This window comes from Pan troglodytes, chromosome 10 (genome assembly GCF_028858775.2).
Source record: "Pan troglodytes isolate AG18354 chromosome 10, NHGRI_mPanTro3-v2.0_pri, whole genome shotgun sequence".
NCBI classification, from domain to species: domain Eukaryota; kingdom Metazoa; phylum Chordata; class Mammalia; order Primates; family Hominidae; genus Pan; species Pan troglodytes.
This window is the reverse complement of record NC_072408.2, coordinates 122,860,527-122,881,396: the sequence shown is the minus strand read 5'-3', so window position 1 is coordinate 122,881,396 and position 20,870 is coordinate 122,860,527. Positions and strand designations below refer to the sequence as shown.

Below are 20,870 nucleotides of genomic sequence, written 5' to 3'. Positions count from 1 at the left end.
AATGCTCAGAATTCTAAATTTTTAGCCCAAGAATTATGACTTTTTGTACGTGCAGCGTTTTCAGGAAGTGATGAACATATGCATTATTACGAGTTTTCCTGATGGATCTGAATTTGCCAACCAGTAGCCTGCTCCTCTGAAAATAAATGACAGAAGTTTCAGACTTTATTGTAACTCCCATTCTTAATTATACTCTTAGTGTGCATAATCAAACTGGTCTACTCACCATATGCTATGTTTCTGCTTCTGTGCTTTTCGTTTCTAAACCCTGAGTAGGGATGATGTCCACTTTGTTGCGCAGGTGTTTTTTTTGTTTTTTGTTTTTTTCTTGAGACAGTCTCGCTCTGTCTTCCAGGCTGAAGTGCAGTGACACGATTTTGACTCACTGCAGCCTCCATGCCGGGTTCAAGTGATCCTCATGCCTCAGCCTCCTGAGTAGCTGGGATTATAGGCATGTACCACCACGCCTGGCTAATTTTTGTATTGTTAGTAGAGACAGTTTCGCCAGATGGCCAGGCTGGTCTCGAACTCCTGGCCTCAAGTGATCTACCCAACTTGGCCTCCCAAAGTGCTGGGATTACAGGTATGAGCCACCACGCCTGGCCTGCACAAGATTAAATGAGATAATAAATGTAAATGACTGAATGAATGACTAGATAAATCTTTGAAAGCCTGTTTCATAAATTTTTCTTGGTTCTCATAGTACCTTATGCAGTTTTCTGAATCAAACCTATCAACTTGTCAAAATTAAAGGATCCTAATTTAGGGATAGTAGTGTGTAACATTTTATTATTCCTCTTTCAAATCATTTGATGTTGTTTACATGTATTCAGGTCCTTTGTTCTATAAATCATTCATTAAAAGCAGATGCTGGAACTCCCATAACATTCCCTCCCTCAGACCAAATGTTTTCAGAGGGTTGACTTTGGTCTTATATTCATATGTAGTTGTAAAGAGGCCTGTTGACTATTAGGACCCACTACAAGTGTGGTAGTCCATTTTCAATATTTCACACATAATATGGAGTTCTTTTTTTTTTTCTTTTTATAATTTTAAAAATGTGGATTGCTTCATGAATTTGCATGTCATCGTTGTGCAGGGGCCATGTTAATCTTTTCTGGAGGGTTCCAATTTTTGTGTATATGCTTCTGAAGCGAACAAGAGGAAGTTCTAAGTAGTGCTGAGCCAAGTATCTTTAATAGTAAGATGAGAGAGCAACTCTGGGTAATAACGGAGGCAGCCTAGGTGAAAAGCGACCCAGGCAGAAGTGGATCCAGAGTCAGTTATCAGGTGAGGAAAGAAGCAAGTTCCTTACAAACCACCAACACTTCTGTATATTTTTTCTCATTTGGATGGACATGATTCAACACATGTAGAGACATATTTACTCATTTGCTTTTTACTTTGCTTGCTCCTCACCTGTTCCTCATAAGTATACCCCCAAAAGTGAAAGTTTTTCCCCTTCTTAGGCACTTGTCACTTCTGTAGCTTGAAATGAAAAGAGTGATCTAGACAAGAATGTTTGACATGAAGTAAAGAAAATTAGAAAGAACAAGTGGAAAATTGGGAGTAAAATGAGTTGTTATCTCTATATTTAGTTTACTGGCATAGTCTGTCATTGGAAGTAACTAATTATACAAATATTGCCATTTATTCTTTTGTCCTTAGCCTTCTATTTAATGAAGTACTAAAATGTTTCTTTGGAGGGAATTTAATTCTATATCACTCACTCATTCACTTTTTAAAATTTCATTAATAGCACTTTAAAAAAAAGAATGTATTCATAGATCATCCCAAACATTTAAACAAGTCTATTGTGTATTTTTCTGATTATAAAAGGATTGAATGCATTTATTATTTTTTTGAGACAGGGTCTCATTCTGCTGCCCAGGCTGGAGTGCAGTGGCAGGATCACAGCTCACTGCAGCCTCAACTTTCTGGGCTCAGGTGATCCTTCCACCTCAAATCACATCAGTAGCTGGGACTATAGGCATGTGCCACCATGCCTGGCTAATTTTTGTATTTTTTGTAGAGACAGGGTCTCATCATGTTTCCCGGGCTGGTCTCAAACTCAAGTGCCTTGGCCTTCCAAAGTGCTGGGATTACAGATGTGTGCCACTGTGCCCAGCCTGAATATATTTATTAAATGTTAGAAAATGTTGAAAACCACATAGACTTATAAGATAGTTGAATTATATTCTAACATATAGGTATATCCACTATTTTAATACAGGAGTATGTGTAGAATCTTTTTTTATGCTATATGTATTCTTACACATACATTCCTCCAAAGTACTTGGTAGTTAGTGAAATCTTTAAATTTTGGCTTTTAAAAATAGTTATTTCTAGATATACTAGAAAAGGACTTCAGCATCCTAAAGTACAGTTTACAAAAAGACAAAATTAGCATCGTAATGCAAATATAAAACAAATAATTGCCAAACATTTTCATAACTCTTTAATTAGTGAGGGAACAGGTATGATGTTAAAAGCAGTTTAAGGAGCATTAGACTAGTTAGGACTTTATAGGAAATGTATAAAAGAATGTAAGGATAAGATTGTTGAGTTAGTTACAAAAGTGGTTAATGTCCTGAGGAGTGCAAGCCATAATAGGGGCTCTCTCTTTGTCAGGACGGAAACTGTTTCTACTGTCCACAAATATACAAATTAATGTAAAACCTCACTAAATTTGTGACCTTTAAAGAACAGTGAAATGTGGATTGTGCAAAGTATGTTCCCTTAAATCAGAAGTTCCTGAACTTTATTGTTTTTATAGTGCCCTAGGAATACCTTCGTATTCCTATAGGCCAAAAGAAATACCTAACAGTTCTAGTTACTAAGTACAAATAATAAGTATTTATGTACTGATAACTTAGTAACTGTTTCAACAAGTAATGCACATACTACAGTGAAACAATAAAATTTATTCTTAAATAGCTGCAGTTGCTTGTTAACAGGATGTATATGCCTGGTGAGCACTGCACAACTCAAACCAAAGAATCAGGCTGGAGATCACTACTGTTATTTTCTATCTGCATTGATTTTACTTTGTATCACAGCTACCACGGAAAAAACGTTTCACAAATATTTGACTTCATTGAAGGTAAGGTAGTACAGTCTAATACTGAAACTGTGAACTTGAGCTAGTAGTTTGCATGTTCTCTGACAAATGTTACTTTGATTTCCTAAAAAATTGAGAATGTCCTGTAGTAGTACCCTTGTGAATTTGCTGTAGTGTTCTGGGGTGCTTTGGTACATGGTTTGGGAACCTGAGGGCTACATGATCCTCAGATGTGCCTTTCTCTCTATATGGCATTGAAAGGACAAGCTGTCCTGCTTTCACCTTATTTCAAACTTTTGAATAAAATTTCTTAAGTATCTTGGGGAACTTCTAATTGTTATAGTTATTTTTGTCACATTTTTATTTTAAATTGCATGCTGGATGGTGTTAGTCTCACTGATTGTCCAAGTATATTATCTACTCTGTTTATCGAAACCCTGCCAAGTATATAAAGAAGGTCAGCCCCTTGTGCCCAATTGTTCTTGTTGACTAATTGATCATGCCACTGTGTTGCACTCAAGTTATAATATAGCACAAGGGTGTCCAACCTTTTGGCTTCCCTGGGCCATATTGGAAGAAGAAGAATTGTCTTGGGCCATACATGAAATATACTAGCACTAATGGTAGCTAACGAGCTAAAAAAAAAAAAAAAAACCTCAAATGTTTTAAGAAAGTTTATGAATTTGTGTTGGGTTGCATTCAAAGCTGTTCTGGGCCACATGCGGCCCATGGTTTACGGGTTGGACAAGCTTGGTATAGCTTATTCTATAACTTTCGGATCTCAGAACACCTGTTAACAAAACTGAGGACCCCAGGATGCTTTTGTTTATGTGGATTCTTATCAATATTTATGATAAAATATTCAAATGGAGGAAATTTGGAAGGCTGAGGCTGGTGAATCGCTTGAGCCCAGGAATTCGAGACCAGCCTAGGCAACATGGTAAAACCCTGTCTCTACAAAAAGAATACCAATATTAGCCGTGGTGGTACACGCTTGTAGTCCCAGCTACTTGAGGAGCTGAGGCAGGAGGATCGCTTGAGCCCACGAGGTCAAGGCTGCAATGAGTGGTGATCACGCCACTGTACTCCAGCCTGGGTGACAGAGACCCTGTCGCAAAAAAATAATTAATAATAATAAAATGAATAAAAAGCCTGGGTGCGACAGCTCATGCTCGTAATCTGAGCCCTTTGGGAGGCCAAGGCAGGAGAATCCCTTGAGCCTAGGAGTTCGAGACCAGCCTGAGCAATATAGTGAGACCCCCCCTCCCCCATCTGCAAAAGGTTAAAGTTAGCTGGGCATGGTGGTGTGTACCTGTAGTCCCAGCTACTTGGGAGGCTGAGGTGGGAGGACTGCTTGATCCTGGGAGATTGAGGCTGCAGTGAGCTATAATTATACCACTGCCAGTCTGGGTGACAGAGCGAGACCATCTCAAAAAAACCCACCACCACCACCACCACCAAATAAAACTGAGGAAAGTTATGTCTGACTTTTAAAATAATAATAATAATAAACCCACTGCATGTTAACATAAATGATTATATTTTAACTAAAATGACTATATTTTAAAACAATGTAGTAAGAATAATGGCACTGTTTTTGCAAATTTCTTTAATATCTGGCTTAAGTGAATACAGCTGTGTTGTAGTCTTTTGACGTCACAATTCCATGTAGCCTCTGGAAAACTCCACTGTACGCTTGGAGAAAGAGTGAAAAAGATAAATAATATCTTGATGTCATTCTGAAATAGTTTTGACCTGCTGCCTGCTTGGAGTGGAGTTTTATATTCTTTTTAAAATTTTTAGTCTTTTTTAAATTCTTTTTCTTTTGCTCTAGGATACATATCGTGAGATTTTATATTCTTAGACAATTTCAAAGTAGATGTGGTTTGGATGCATTTTACTTTTAGGAGGGGCAGGTGAACTTTTATTGTAAAGGACCAGATAATTAGTATTTTTGGCTTTGTAGGGTATATGGGCTCTGGCAAATCTAGTCAGGTCTCACATTGTACTGAGAAAGCAGCCATAGATGATATGTAAGCAAAGAGGCATAGGTTGTTCCAATAAAGCTTTATTTACAAGAAATGGGTGGCAGGATGTAATTTGCCTTGGGGTTATAATTTGCTGAACTCTGGTCTTAAGAGGGATATTAGTGTTCAGAGAAGTTAAGTCATAAGCTGAGAACCACGCATCTACAAAGTCTAGGATCTTGGATTTAAATTCAGGCCTTTCTAGGTTCATAACCACTATTTTTTCAGTTATTTATTCTGCTTTCACTAATAAAGTTAATGTTTATAATTATATGTAGAAATGATTATGTAGAAATTATATGTAGAAATTAAATTATATGTAGAAATGATTATGAATTATAAAGTGTTAAAATAATTTATCTCTTTACAAAATTGCAGAGACTGGCATTTAGAATTACCCAAGAAATGATTGGATGAATGTTTGAGTCTTTATCATAATAATTCATATGCACAGCAGAGCATTTTAATTGTTTTTCTTCCTTCTTCTTTTTTTTTTTTTTTTTGAGACAGAGTCTTACTCTGTCACCCAGGCTGGAGTGCAGTGGTGTGATCTCAGCTCAGCAACCTCTGACTCCCGGGTTCAAGCAATTCTTGTGCCTCAGCCTCCCGAGTAGCTGGGATTACAGTTAGTTGCCACCATGCCCGGCTAATGTTTTGTATTTTTAGTAGAGACCATCTTGGCCAGGCTGGTCTTGAGCTCCTGACCGTAAGTGATCTACACGCCTCGGCCTCCCAAAGTGTTGGGATTACAGGCGTGAGCCACAGTGCCCGGCAAATTATTTTATTAATTTACTAAAATATGTATACCTAAAATATGTTTTCCTTTCAATAGATAAGCTCTCTGTCCTATTTAAGTTATTTGGAATTGAAAATACATGTATATGGTACAAAATTTAGCAGCACCAAATGGTATAGGGTGAGAAAGTAAGTCTTCTATATCCACTGCCTGGCCACCCAGTTTTTCTTCTAGTGTTAATCCCTATTACCAGTTCATTTCCATCCTTTCAGAGATTAGTCTGTGCATATGTACACAAATACATATGTGTATATTCCCTTTCTTATACAGATAGTATATCCAGTGGTATACATAACTCTGCCCATTGTTCCATTCCTTTATTTTTACTTAACAGTTATGACATTCAGTCCAAGTATATGCATATATGACTGTCAACTGAATATAAAGAAGATACTTTATATTCACTGTAAATACTTGTTCTACCTTATTTACTGATTTCCTAATACATTTGTTTTGTTATCTATATTCTGTGAGTAGCTCTTCTTAACAGTAGTTTTTCACAAAGAAAAATGATCTTGCTTTGGCCATTAGTGGGCATGAGTAAAATAACTTTCCGAAGTCCTGCCGAGGAACTCAGTATTATTATGAAGATAAGACGTAAGCATTTAAAGCCATTAGAGGTAAGACACTGTTATAATTAGTATCTTGATCTGTTAAATAGATGATAAGAAGTAAAGGTGAAAACAGGTAGATACTGATAGGGGCTCTAGTAACGAAGAGATATTTATGAAGTTAAAGTGGGCTTTGACAAGCCTGTAAGGTTTGGATGCCTTGGGGTGGAATCAAGAGGAGGGAAGCAGCAGTAAGACAGACACATGTCACCGTGGTGTCTCAAGGAAAGACTGCACTGACTGGAGAGGAAAGTGCTTGCTTAGCAGCCGTGGAAGATATGAAGAGGTTGCCCTAAAAATATGACTCCTGAGACCCAGAGAGTAGCAGAGACATTATTTTATGTCCATTTGTGCTCTGCCCTTTGGGCTCAAGATGTATAAAAGATGGTGAATTGCTTTCCCAAATTGGCAGTAATGACTGAAAAATTGGAATAGTTGCTTGTTAGAATTATGTGATTCCAGGGCTACAGATAAACATGGTCTTGATACTTAAAGATTAAAAAAATAGCTTTAAAAAACCCTCAAAAACAAGCCTTCTTTTGGGGGCTTAGTTCAGACTTGTCACAATATTATGGTGATTCATACATAACTTCTCCCAATTGCTCTTGACCCCTTGCTTCTGCAGAATTCATTAATGTGCCCTGGGACTGTTTTTAGTGAGTGCGTTTTGTAGTTTTTGGTTTTTATTTTGTTTTGTTTGTAAGGCAAAGCCTCGCTCTGTCACTCACGCTGGAGCGCAATAGTGTGATGATAGCTCTCTGCAGCCTCCAACTCCTGGGCTCAAGCAGTCCTCCTCCCTCAGCCTCCTGAGTAACAGAGACTGCAGGTGTGTGCCACTGTGCCCAGCTAATTTGTGTATTTATTGTAGAGATAGGGTCCTACTATGTTGTCCAGGCCAGTGTTGAATTCCTGGTCTCAAGCAGTCCTCTGTTATCAGCCTCCCAATGTGCTGGGATTACAGGCATGAGCCACCATGCTTGGCCCCCATTAAGTGCCTTTTGTATTATTTTATTGTGTCCCCTGCCAAGGATTTTAGCACTTAAAAAATCTTCTGGCTCCAATGGCTCCTGTTAATTTTTTGAGGCTAGAGTGTATCTCACACTACTGCAATTGAGAAACACCTGAAACCTATTATAGCATACTCTTTATGGTACTATCTGGTGCCACTATAGCTTCTCTGGATGGATTAGATCACTTGGCATCTTCTTCAACCTTTAAGGGAAGGAGCCAGCAGAAAGGAAGTCTATTTCCTGGAGCTTGCAGGTCTAGATATGTACTCAAAGACAAATTGAAATGGCAGCATCAAAAGCTACAACATGAAGATGTTCAGTAGCACAGCTTCAAGTTGGAAGGAAAAGGAACTATTATTTATAAGTCAGGACTAGCATTTTTTGAGATACTGTGCTAATAAATGCTTTACATAAATTATTTCCAGTGTTCACTACATACCTGGTGCTTTGTGTTATTTTCTTTGGTTTTACAGCTGAGGAAATGGAGTCCTAGGGAGTCATATTACACAGATCTAGAAAGTGCTGAGAACACGTTTTAAAGGAGAAGGGCAGGACGTTTATGCAAACTGCTTGTACAGTCTTTATGTCTTGTTATCCCCCACAGTAGCCTTGTGAGATTAAGTGGTAGTAGTAGTAGTGATACTCCTAATTTTAGTTAAAGGAATTGAGATACATGGGGATAAATAACTTGACCAAGGTCACACTGCAAAGGGGCAGCTGCTAGAACAGTCTGATTCCAAGTTGCTTGCACTTAGTCTTAGCAAAGAAATAATAAATACCATATTTCCCCCCAAAATGAAAAAGGTAAGATATAGTGGTTTAATGTTAAGTGTGAGATATTAAAGAAGAAACAAAAAACAGTGGTCATTCATTTTTTTAGCCTCTGGGTTAGAAAGTTTAATGGCAAACAGTGGAAAAACTATTTGTGGAGACCAGACACTGTAGAGTCTTCTAGGCTTTGAAGAAGATTCCTAATCCTGTTTTTGTTTTAAATGAACCTTGCTTGCGCAATAAAGCTCCAAGCAGGGTATTTAAATACATATTTAGGAAGAGGAAAATGGTTTCCATCCTTACACATTCTCTGAATTTATATGCAGTGGTCTGCATACTTGCCCTAAGGGGCTAAGCTGGATGCTGTTCTGTCAAGGGCACCCTTGTAGTAGTCACATGGTCTGTGCCTTCCTCTAGAGCTGTCAAACTGAAAAGTTTTAGTATAATCAGGTGTGTCCAATCAATTTGAGTCTTAGGGTCAAAAGGATAGAGAACAGGAGTATGGAATAGTGAGGCTTTCTCTCTGCCTCTTGAAGGTTTGCCTGAATATTCAGTGACTGGTGCTTAATAGTAAATCAGAAGATACAATTTGCTTTGGAGGACAGATACATTTCTTTGTAACATTTAGCCAAACTTAGAGTTATGGAAGAAAAAGTGTCATTTTTTCCCCTCCTTTATTCATTTTGTCTATTAGGTGACATAAAAGAAGAAGTATTCTTTTAAAACTTAAAAATTGGGCGTATTTTAAATGTTAAAGAAAACTTTGAGTTTTTTGTTGTTGTTTTGAGGCAGAGTCTCACTCTGTCACCCAGGCTAGAGTGCAGTAGCAAGATCTTGGCTTACTGCAACCTCTGCTTCCTGGGTTCAAGGAATTCTCCTGCTTCAGCCTCCCAAGTAGCTGGGACTACAGGCTTGCACCACCACCCCCGGCTACTTTTTGTGTTTTTAGTAGAGACGGGGTTTTGCCATGTTGGCCAGGTTGGTCTCGAACTCCTGAGCTCAACTGATCCACTTGCCTTGGTGTCCCAAAGTGCTAGGATTACAGGCATGAGCCACCATGCCCAGCCAGACTTCAAGTTTTAATGTTTAACAGTATGTTTTATTTAAGGTATGGGATTGGGGAGAAAACTGCAATAGAGAAATACATATTAATAATAAATCGTGAGAAAACGGCTTTGATAACCACATGACCCTGTTAGTCACATAAAGCTGTGAAGAAAAATGCAGTGATACATCTTATTCTTCTCTGATGCAGGATGAATCTTAAGTTGAAAAGAGTTAATTTCATGCATTCAGATCCATCATTAGGGAGATCAGTAATTGAATTCGTATTTAGAGAAAGAAGGTATGATCCATCACTCATTTAGGAAACGGAAGGTAATATCATCCCTCCTACTAGAGGTGTAATTTATGTGTTTTAGAAGATTTCAAAAATTTAGTTACTGACATATGTTTGGAAAGCATTCTAATAAAATCAGCTCAGGTCAAGGGTTGAACATGTACTTATTTACCTTCCTCAATAATAGATTTTGGGTTTTCACCAAGTTTATCTTTTATCTGTTCTCTCCTTTTCTTCAGCAAATTAAGCATTTCCAGAACTCTGACAGTATTTTTTACTATCAATTATTTTGATTACAGAGAAATTAATTTCTACCCTCTTTTACATTCATTTAGTTCTTGTTCTTCTTTCAGTGTTTGATGAATGCACTGAACGATTGAATGAGAGAATAGTAACCTAAGACCAGTAATATAACATTGAGTCCATTGGGATGGTGGCAACAGTGTAGTTTCATTCTTGTTTTCATAAGAGAGCTAGCATGTTGGAACTCAAATAGACTTCCCAAGCTTACAGAGCTAACTGGAGCCAGACTAGAAAGAAGTCTTTTCTGTCCTTTTCTAGTTCAGTAGAAAGAACTTTCTGCTATGTTGCATTGCCTTCCATGATTTAAGTACTTTTTTTAAAAATTAGAGTTTAAAAATTATAAAAATAATACATACCCATGGAAGAATTAGGCAGTGTAAGAGACTGCACGCTGAGAAACAGAAGTCACATTCTTTACCTTCTGTTTCCCCTTTTCACCAGACATATTCACAATGAATGGTCTCTAATATATTCTTTCAGAATATTCTCACATTTTATCCACATACAAGTAATTTCACTTATAATCTACCATAGTATTAAGCAGAATTAAATACTTAAAGTTTTAATTCAAATTCCTAGTATCCAAGCGTGGACTTTCAAATGAATCAATGGTATTTTTTAACAAACGAACCTAATTTGTTTTGTTACTGGAGTTAGAAGGACTTGTGAGGTAAGATTGCCCATCTATAATAAGTAAGAGGTTGAATGATTTGCATAAAGCACTACAGTATTTAATTCACTAAGTGATTCCAGTGCTTGGATTTCTGTTCTTCCCATGAATCTGTACTGCCTCTCAGTTAATTTTATTGACTTCACAAAAGTGAACTGTGGGCCTGGCACGGTGGCTTAACAAGGAGTTCAAGACCAGCCTGGCCAACATGGTGAAACCCTGTCTCTACTAAAAATACAAAAATTAGCCGGGCATCGTGGCACGCGCCTGTGATCCCAGCTACTGAGGAGGTTTAGGCAGGAGAGTTGCTTGAACCCGGGAGGCAGAGCTTGCAGTGAGCCGAGATTGCGCCACTGCACTCTAGCCTGGGCGGCAGAGCGAGACTCCATCTCAAAAAACAAAAAACAAAAACTGTATTGTAAACAGGCATGTTTCATGTGTTTACTAAAGAAGTCTCTTTAGAAAATTCAGTTTGTGAACTAATACACAGCACATAGCAGGCACATGAATATTTGGATTGAAATTAGTCTAATTCTTTACCATTGTTCATCAAGAAAACCAGGGGTTTGGACCAGATCATTTTAAAGGACCTTTCCCACAATAAATGCTTATGACAATCTGAGATTCAAGCTGTTTTATCTTTGGACTCAAAAAGCAATTGTGTTCAGTGGCTGGTCCTGACTGTATTTCCCTACAGACCTGTGTCTACTTGTGTACTGTGTTATTTGGTGAACTGTAGTGCCAGGTTTCCTATTAATCCTTTTCTCCAGTTGCTTGTTGCAGTTAAAGGGAAGTTTTACAAATGTGGGAAGTTGCAAAATAGAGCCTGGATTGTTTAGGCAACATCCAATGTGAATAAAAATCTAATCCCATGCATTTCAAATCAGATGACAACTTCTGTATCCTTCAGTGAGCTAATTTATAAGCCCATAGTACTTACTTATACCAGGGTAGTATGGCTGGAAATAGGGATATGGAGCAGAAAGGGAATTTAAGTAGTGGTGTTGATGTTGTAATAGTAGTTTGAAGGAGATAGAGCATGGCCCATATAAAATAATGTTACTGGCCCAGACTGGGTGTAATGTAGTATGCTAATCAGTTATGGTGCATATACATATGTAATGTTTCTGGGAACTCCAAGGTTTTATAAAATTCCTCTAAGTAATGCTTGTTTTGTTTAATCACTAATCACATCATATGATGAAAATATTGTTTGAGGTTTAGCACTGTAGTTGAACGTAGTGCATAAAGGGTCTTTAACTAGAGTATCTGCAGAATGAGAAGCCTGCTTGTTCTTCGGATGGCAAATAAAAAAACTTGCTTAGAAAACCATTTAAGCATATAATAAAAACTAGCTCTAGCCTGATTAACATTAAGTCAAATAAGGTGTAGAAGCTGAAAACTTTTTCAGGTTAAATTGCCTGAGATACAAGGAGCTATCTCCAGACTGATTCTGAACACCGAGTTACCACAGTATTGGAGTGCTTTTTTACTAGTCTGATTGATTTGAGCTCACTCACGATTCAAAATGACAATAAAAGATGTTTAAAGGATCATTTGAAACATTAAGTGTTAATTGTTACTAGTTCAGAACATTGAAAGGTGCAAAAATAGCCTTATCTGCCCTATAAATTAGAGTAAAATAAAATAATACTAAATCAGCCTTTAGCTTCGATGGTAGGACCTAGAAAGACTTTATAATACTATCAGTGTTTGCCAATTGAACAGGGCTTGAGGGGAAGGGAGAAAGGGGCAATTTACTTGATTACTTTGTATTTTCCTCACCTTTTATTGGCTGATGCAAGGCTTAGATTTTGAGATTGGCCTTTGGGGACAGGGGCAAAATTAATGCTAATATAATGTGTTGAAAGCGTAGATGTCTTCTAAATATGTATTAATGTAAATAGTATTGGTTCTCCCTGAAAGTTTGTTTTCATAAGAGGACTCCATATTTAGAAGCTAAAACATGTTGTGGTTGGGTAGTGCCTATTGAGTGATTTGGCCTTATCTGTACTGTGGAAGAGAATGAAGTTTAATTCCAAGGTTTGTCATTATTTAGTAATCAGTTTGTAAACATATGACTCATTTTAGAAAGTTTAAGTTTTTAAAAACATTTTAGTTGAATTTAGTCAAACGTCATCTGACTGAACTTAGTTTACGTTAAGCATAAGAAGTGGGCCGGGCGCAGTGGCTCACACCTGTAATCTCTGCACTTTGGGAGGCCGAGGTGGGCGGATCACCTGAGGTCGGGAGTTTGAGACCAGCCTGACCAACATGGAGAAACGCTGTCTCTACTAAAAATACAAAATTAGCCGGGCATGGTGGCACATGCCTATAGTCCCAGCTACTCGAGAGGCTGAGGCAGGAGAATCACTTGAATTCGGTAGGCAGAGGTGGTGGTGAGCTGAGATTGCGCCATTGCACTCCAGCCTGGGCAACAAGAGTGAAACTCTGTCTCAAACAAAACAAAACAAAACAAAAACAACAACAAAAGCAAGTGGGGAAAATTATTTATTATTTTAAAACAATTTTATGTGGAATTAATGTTTCACCTGTTTGAAGCACATTTCTTTCTTGAAACACCTTGACAGTGATTATTTCAGTTCATGAAATTTCATCAGTTTCCAAAATTGAGATAAAGAAGTCATTTATCTTAAAATTTAATATCTCAAACTACATTGAAATGTAAAGCTGATATTGAACTGCTGTCTTCTCTATATCCTGGTATTTTTCAGTTTTCTTCAATGAACATTTATTACTTTATTCATTAAAGTAATGAACTGTTGTCTTCTCTATATCCTGGTATTTTTCAGTTTTCTTCAATGAACATTTATTACTTTATTCATTAAAAATACTGATATTTTGAAAATAATAGTAAATTTTATTATCTTCTGAATCTTTGTATTAAAGTACACTTGAATATTTTCTTTCAAAAATTAATATCATTAGTTTATAATTGTAATTGAGTGCTAAATATTGATAGGACCAAAATATTAGCTGCCAATTATTTGTAAGATTCACTTAACAATGTTAAGAGAAAATCTAGGCACTCATGCTGGGAAACAGCCATTTTTGAAATAGTATGTTGATGATTTCTTCTAAATTCCTAAAGTGGTAGCATTAATTTGTATCTTTAAAGATTTCTGTGCTATGTAAATGTAATGTAGATGTACTTGTGTACTTTATATGCTGTCTCAATCAAGACCATCTTTAAGGGCCTCTAGGGTGCGGCATGCTTGTATATTATTCTGGGCATTGTGTGGTTTATCATAATTCTCATCATTATGTGAGGTGCTAGGCGAGTGTTTTAGATCCTTAGTGTGGTGCTAAAGAGCCTGAACTTTGAGGCCAGACTGCCTGCATTCAAATCTTGACTTTGCTGCTTTGTACCTTAGAGAAGTAAAAGTTATTTAACCTCTCTGTTTTAGTTCATCTGTAAAAGAGAGAATTTAGGATTATGGAGATGAAATGAGTTAATATTAAAAAGTGCTTAGGAGAGTGCCTTGACCTAGTTCATAAGTATCTGCTAATTAAATACCTCATTTAATCCTCCTAACAACCTTGAGAGATAAATGATAGCATCCCCATTTTACAGATGTTAAAAGTAAAGCTCAGAGAGATTATGTGACTTGCTAAAAGGTCAGATAGCTATTAACGTGGATTTGGGATTTAAATTCTGGACTTTCAGAATCCAAAATGTGTGTTGGGATTACAGTTAGTTGCCTGTCTTATAATAGCTCCTGCCCTTGGACATGACCCCTGGCAGCTACTTTACCTATTTTAGCCCTTAATGAATCATGCCAAGAGTGAGAGATATTTACACTTTGTAAAACTTGAATGTAATTATAACTGCATTTTGGTGGTTTCATTAAAAATTTTTTTAAAATACTCAAAAACCAGCAGTACAAGTTGAGTACTCTTTATCCAAAATGCTTGGGACCAGGAGTGTTTCAAATTTTGGATTTTTTTGGATTTTGAAATACTTGCAAATATATAATGAGGTATCTTGGGAATGTGACCCAGGTCTAAACATTCATTTGCATTTCCTATACATCTTACACATGTAGCCTGAAGGTAGTTTTATACAATATTTTTAGTGATTTTTGTGCATGAAACAGTTTCGACTGTTTTGGTAATGACCCATTACGTGAGATCAAGTATGGAATTTTTCATTCGTGGTGTCATGTTGGTGCTCAAAAAGTTTTGGATTTTGGACTGTTTTGGATTTGGAGTGCACTACCTGTATTAAAGAGAAAAGCAATGGACTGGTCATGGTAAATATATCAAATACTATATTCACAAAATACTACAAATGAACACATTCATTAGACCTTAATCTGTGCAAGTAATTGATAGCTAAAAAGTCAGTACCAAAGAATACTCAGTTTCAACCAGTCTTTACAAGAAACTTTATAAGAAAAGCATTCATCTGCCTAATACTTAAAAGAAATGCAAAGGAAAGCAAATGGGAAGTACAAATTAGCTTTATTAATGAAGCAAAAATAAATAAAATGAGAAAACCAAGGGTTGGTGATACTTAAAGGTACCCACATACTTACCTACCCATTGTTAATACATGTCAGTAAATCTCATCTTCCTAAACAGTGATATGTGAAGGGAGTTGGCTAGATAGCATCTACTAGGGAAATGGACAAAAGTTAGAATTGTTCTTAATGGGAAGTGAGTTCAGCCAGCCAACAAGTCTTGGTTCCACGTATCATCTTTAATAGGGCTGCTCAGGATTCTTTTGGCATTGTCTTCCATTTCTATTCCTGTTTCTGGCGTATAGACTGCTTTTATGGTCTGTTGTAGGGGAGAAGATGTTCACATTGAATGAGATAGAGGCTCTGCGTTCCTTGGGGCATGAGTTTTCTCAGACACTTTAAGGGAGGCACTGCCTTTATCATTCTCATGGCACTCGGTAATGACGTTAGTGCTGCATTCTCTTGACTACGCTGACTCTTGGATCCAGTTCATTGCCCAGGTTATAACCGGAGTTCTCAAGTTTTGAACCTTAAATGAGGGACATGCACGCCCCCCCACCCCCCGCATTAAATGTTAAGGGTGATGCCAGTGGTAGTGTATGGTTGTACACAACAAGAACAGACAGGTATTATTACAGGTTAGAATCTTAACAGTTTCAGGGAGAGTACAGATTGGAGTCCTTAAAATATAAATTAAATGTTCAAATTTAAAACACTGACATTCTGAAAAGCACATGTAGAAAGTCAATTCAAGTTAGTAGATGGAATTCAGATTTCTTATTCTGAGAATAGCTGTTGCCAATCCTAGGGCAATAAACAGAGGCAGCAGAGGTCAGAAAACACATGTATAGGCCAGTTATTCTACCATCCTGTTTCCCACAATCTGTGTCAAGATTTTGCCATCCATACTTCGGTTTGTGCCCAATAATCCTTTAGTTGATCATTTTGGAAATCCTAAACAGTATATCAGGAGTGTTTGTATTTAAGAAGTGGTAGTGTTTGATAAATGATAATTAGTAAAATATAGCTCTACAGATATTATCAATAAATTCGTATTTAATTGGCATTTATTTTAAAAGCTCTTATTAAGAAAACTGTCCTGTTGAAATGAGCCTTGCTGTTGTGGAGATTCTTCTGGCCTGTGTTGTTCACAGTGTGCTTTGTTGTCCCATTAGTATTATCAGCTGTCAGATGCATCTGAGGCTGATTACGGCAGGCACATAGAACTTTCCAGTGCTAGATTCACGAAGAACCCCTGTACTGTGAAGCTTATGTTAGATAAAGAGGCCAGTATGCTTGCTCATTGTTGCTGCGTTTCCTGTATTTACTCAAATCTATAAGCAGAAATGGGCTTTGGTCTGAGGGTTCATACTGTATTTGTGTCAGCAATTGTGGTATCTAAAAGTGACTTAAGTGAAGTAGACTGGTTAAAGTCAAACCCTTTCACATATCATCTTTCTGTCCAACACTTTGGATAAGCTAGTGTAATTAAACAGATGAAATAAGTTGCCATGAATAATCTCTTTGTTGTCCTCTATTGAGTCTTGTTGTGTTCCAGACATTTGCTGCAAGCTTTGTATATGCGCTTACTCACAGTTCATCCTTATTTTCATTCTGTGAAGTAAGGATTGTTATGTTCATTTTATAGATGAGAATACGCAAGTGTCTGGTGCTTTTAATAGTGACTGGCATAGATAGCCATGCTACAAATCCAAGTTGGTCTGACTCTAAAATCTGTGCCTTTCACTCCTACAGCATCATTACTCTAATTAATAACTTTGGGGGGATACTTTATAAGAAATATTTGTTTCATACTTTTTTGCTTGTTTTGTCAGGTTTATCACAGATGATGATATCCAATATATAATAAATGTAATAGGGGAGATGAGGCATCTACTTTTCAGTAGCATTTATTGAGATCTAACATCTACCATTTTATTTATTTCATCCTATATTCTGATTGGGGATCTCCAAACTGTTGTGCAAAAGGTCTGTTAAAGTGCAGGGAGAAGAATATTAGAGTCTCTAGGTCTCTTGTTTGTTTCCTTTGAAAATTCCAACTTCATATATGCTTCATAACGTATATAATACATTAGTCAAATACCATACTTCATTGGTTCTAATATGTCTACAGTTGATGTATTTCTTAGATTGAATGAAATACAGAGGTACACATAGAAAATTAGAAAAATAAATATACAAATATTATGGATGTATTTTTTAATAAGAGTGTATAATAAAAATAGTTTTTACATATTTCATTTTCTCTGTTTATAATTCTCTATCTTATAGCTTTTTTTCATCTCTTGTTGATTATTTTTGATTGTGTGTCAGTATATTTCCAGTATTGCAGGGTTCACTTTGTCCTCCACAATTATTTCCACTCGCAGAAACATTCATCATTTTCTCATCACCTTCAGTTGTTAAAATCTCTTACTTTGTTGTGGTTGGTTGTACATTTCTTATTTGTAATGCTTTTGTTTGTTAAACTTAATAGAGTCAGTTATTTAAACCTTCATGAAACTAAGCATGAACCTGTCCAACTGTAGAAGATGAAGTAGCAGGTAGTGTTTGAGTGGCTGCATGTGACCGCTTTCGCCCTCTGTTGGTAGCCGGTAGAGTTGATGCGCTTTTGCTCTAGAGTTTTTTTTTTTTTTTAAATACAATTTTGAAAGTTGAAAATTCACATGTTAGGGGTCCTCTGTATTTTGTTACAGATAAAAACTCTTATGAGATTCTGTAATTAAATGTAAAGTTCTTACATTGTTTATAATCATAGTGTTACAGGATTCTCATACTTTGAAAAATTTAACAGTATAGAAGTATATATTAGATTGGTGCAAAAGTAATTGTGGTTTTTGACATTGAAAGTAGATAAAATGCTCACACAATACCTTAAAGTAGCACAATAATGAAGTTTGAGTAGTCTTTAGAAGAACATACGATATTTAACAGCATTTTTCAAGCAAGGCTAAAGATGTGAGTCCAGTTTCATTCTCTGAATCCCATGAAAATAAATCACTCATTCTTGCTGTTTACCTGTACAAGGTGTGATACAAATGAGTTTTCTTTGCATAGAAAGTAAGTCGTTTTCTTCTCTCATAGGCCACATTAAAGAAGTATCACTCTTTATTTTTGTCTTAGCATCCTCATTGAAAAATATTAATGTTCCTCTCAATGAAAACTCTTTACCTTTTTTACTTTTGTGTGTCCAGAGTGCACATGCTTTTCACTGTAGCTGCTCCTCAGTCTTATTATTTAGAAGAAAATGGAACTCTGTGTGTGTGCACACGTGTGTGTGTATGTATGTGTGTGAGAGAGAGTCAAAGACAGACTGAATCTGACTTGATAGCTTTTACAAACGCATTTACAGTCTATCACCTTTGTCCTACTTGTGCATTCACACACAGATTCTGCAGTTATGTGCTTGTATAGCTCCTTCTCACACAAGGCAGAGCACTCTACTTAAGCAGAAAAACTACAACTGATGTACTGTTTTCTTTACTGCATTTGTCCAGTGCTGCAGTAGAGCAACTGTCATTGTTTTGCACAGTTCTGTTTTTCTTCCAAAACTGCCTGTGGCAATTTGTACTCATTCTTTATTACCCAAGGGTTTTGCAAGCAATAAAATAATGTATCTGACTACTTAATGGCCTAATGTGATTCCCTCTTTAGAGAAACAGCAAAGTAGAAGACTTCTTTGACTTTTCCTCTTCGCTGACCATGCAATATTAGGCCTCTTGGGACATGTGTTTTGATGTGCTGCCAGAATGCAGTTAGAAATCTTACTGTATTGCAATCATATTTTCTTCAGAATCTTATAAACTGTTTATAAGTAAAGCTTGGATCTGGTCAGAAGGAATATTAAGTGATCTACATGTAATCTTGCCTTGGAGGGAAATTTATTAATGTGATATCTCATATTTTACATAATTTCTTCAAATTATCTTCAGATCATATTGTAAAAAATCAATATGACACTATGATGGTGAAAGTGAAGTGGTAAAATACTTTATTTTTGCCATCTATTTATTATACTCAGCATATATATGCATATGTGTGTGTATTATTTTTGCTATCCTCCCGGTCCTTATTTAAGAGCATACCATACATGTAAATATTATTTTCAAACACATATACACACACGTACACACTGCATAATGACACCTCAGCCTACTGTGGACTCCATATATGACATAGCCCCAAAAGATTATAGTGGAGCATATGTAGAAACCTGATGTATGGCACTTGATATTGGCATTGCAGATCAAGTAAGAGGTATAATTAATATTTAATAATGTTGCTGGGACATTTGATTTTCCCTATAAAATTTTATATAAATAAAAAATATATACCATTTAGGTTTGTCTAGGTACAATCTGTGTTGTTTGTACAGCAATGAAATCACCTAGTGATGCTTTTCTTAGAAGGTACTTCCATTGTTGCTTGACTGTATATACATATAGACACATATATTTATTTTAAAGCGGACTATATGCCACACATTGTGCTAGATGCTGGGGATGTAACAGTGGACAAAATGGATGGGGCCCTTGTCCTCATACCATTTATAGTTGAGTCATGCTCTACAATGTGGAGATTGGGTACATAATGGTGTGACGAGTCTCAGTGCTGTACCAGTGTCAGATGGAAGAGCTGGAAGGAGAAGAAGCTGCCCTTTTGGCAGTATAGTACCGTAGAAGGTTTAGTTGCTTTGTTGTGTGTTTAAGCAGTCTTCCTTGTCTGCCTTCACCAAAGTAGCTCACTGTTAGACTTGCTGAGTATTAATGAGACCCTGGGAACTCCCTTCTCCAACTGAGACATCAAGTAAGCTGTTGTTAAAGCTTCTTGCTTTCGGTCATACTTTCTTCCCCAGGCATCTGGGGCCCCAGATTCCAAATTTTTTAGGAACAGAGAAACTTAATCAAATTGATCTCTTTTCATAAGAAATAAGTACAGCTGGCCCTCCATATTGGTGGGTTCTGCCTCCAAGGATTCAACCAACCACAGATTGAAAATATTTTTAAAAAGTACGTCTGTACATACTCGGTTGGCTAAGTCTGAGTATGTACAGACTTTTTTCTTGTAATTATTCCCCCAATAATACAGTCTACTATTTACATAGCATCTACATTGTATTCAGTATTGTAAGTAATTTAGAGATGATCTGAAGTATGCAGGGGGATATGTGTAGGTCGTATGCAAATACTAGACTCTTTTTTTTTGAGACGGGGTCTTGTTCTGTCACCCAAGTGCAGTGGCACATTCGTGGCTCACTGCAGACTCAACCTCAAGGTTCAAGTGACCCTCCTACCTCAGCCTCCTGAGTAGCTGGGACTATAGGCATGTGCCACCACACCTGGCTAATTTTTTTATTTTTTATTTTTTGTAAAGGTGGGGTTTTGCCACATTGCCCAGGATGGTCTCCAACTCCTAGAGTCAAGCATTCCGGCCACCTCACCATCTCAAAGTGCTGGGATTATAGGCACAAACCATGCGCCCAGCCCAGACCATTTTATATAAGGCACTTAAGCATCTGTGGATTTTGGTATCTGTGTGGGGGCCCTGGAACCAATCCCCCGTAGATACAGTGGGATGACTCTACCACTGTTTATATTTTTGTGTTAGTAATATCACAACAGTACCATAATGATACTAAGTATTAGAAAAATTTTAAAGGTGTGTATTTTGATAAACAGTTTTTTTCCTTGGAGGTAGTGGTGGTTAAAAAAGGCTTTTGCCTGATGAGTCTTAAGGCTTATAATAACCATTTATCTAGGTCAGTGAGAGTCAGTTTT

General features: G+C 36.9%; 1 protein-coding gene and 1 non-coding gene across 5 annotated transcripts in view; one reads left to right on the top strand and one right to left on the bottom strand.

Annotated features, from left to right (window-relative positions):
• The window catches only part of MED13L (mediator complex subunit 13L), a 319,642-nt gene that overhangs the window by 193,438 nt on the left and 105,334 nt on the right, over positions 1–20,870 (top strand). The window lies entirely within an intron of this gene.
• Positions 1,055–1,161, bottom strand: LOC112205077 (U6 spliceosomal RNA). Its single transcript, XR_002938941.1, has one exon. It is a non-coding gene; the product is annotated as a U6 spliceosomal RNA (small nuclear RNA).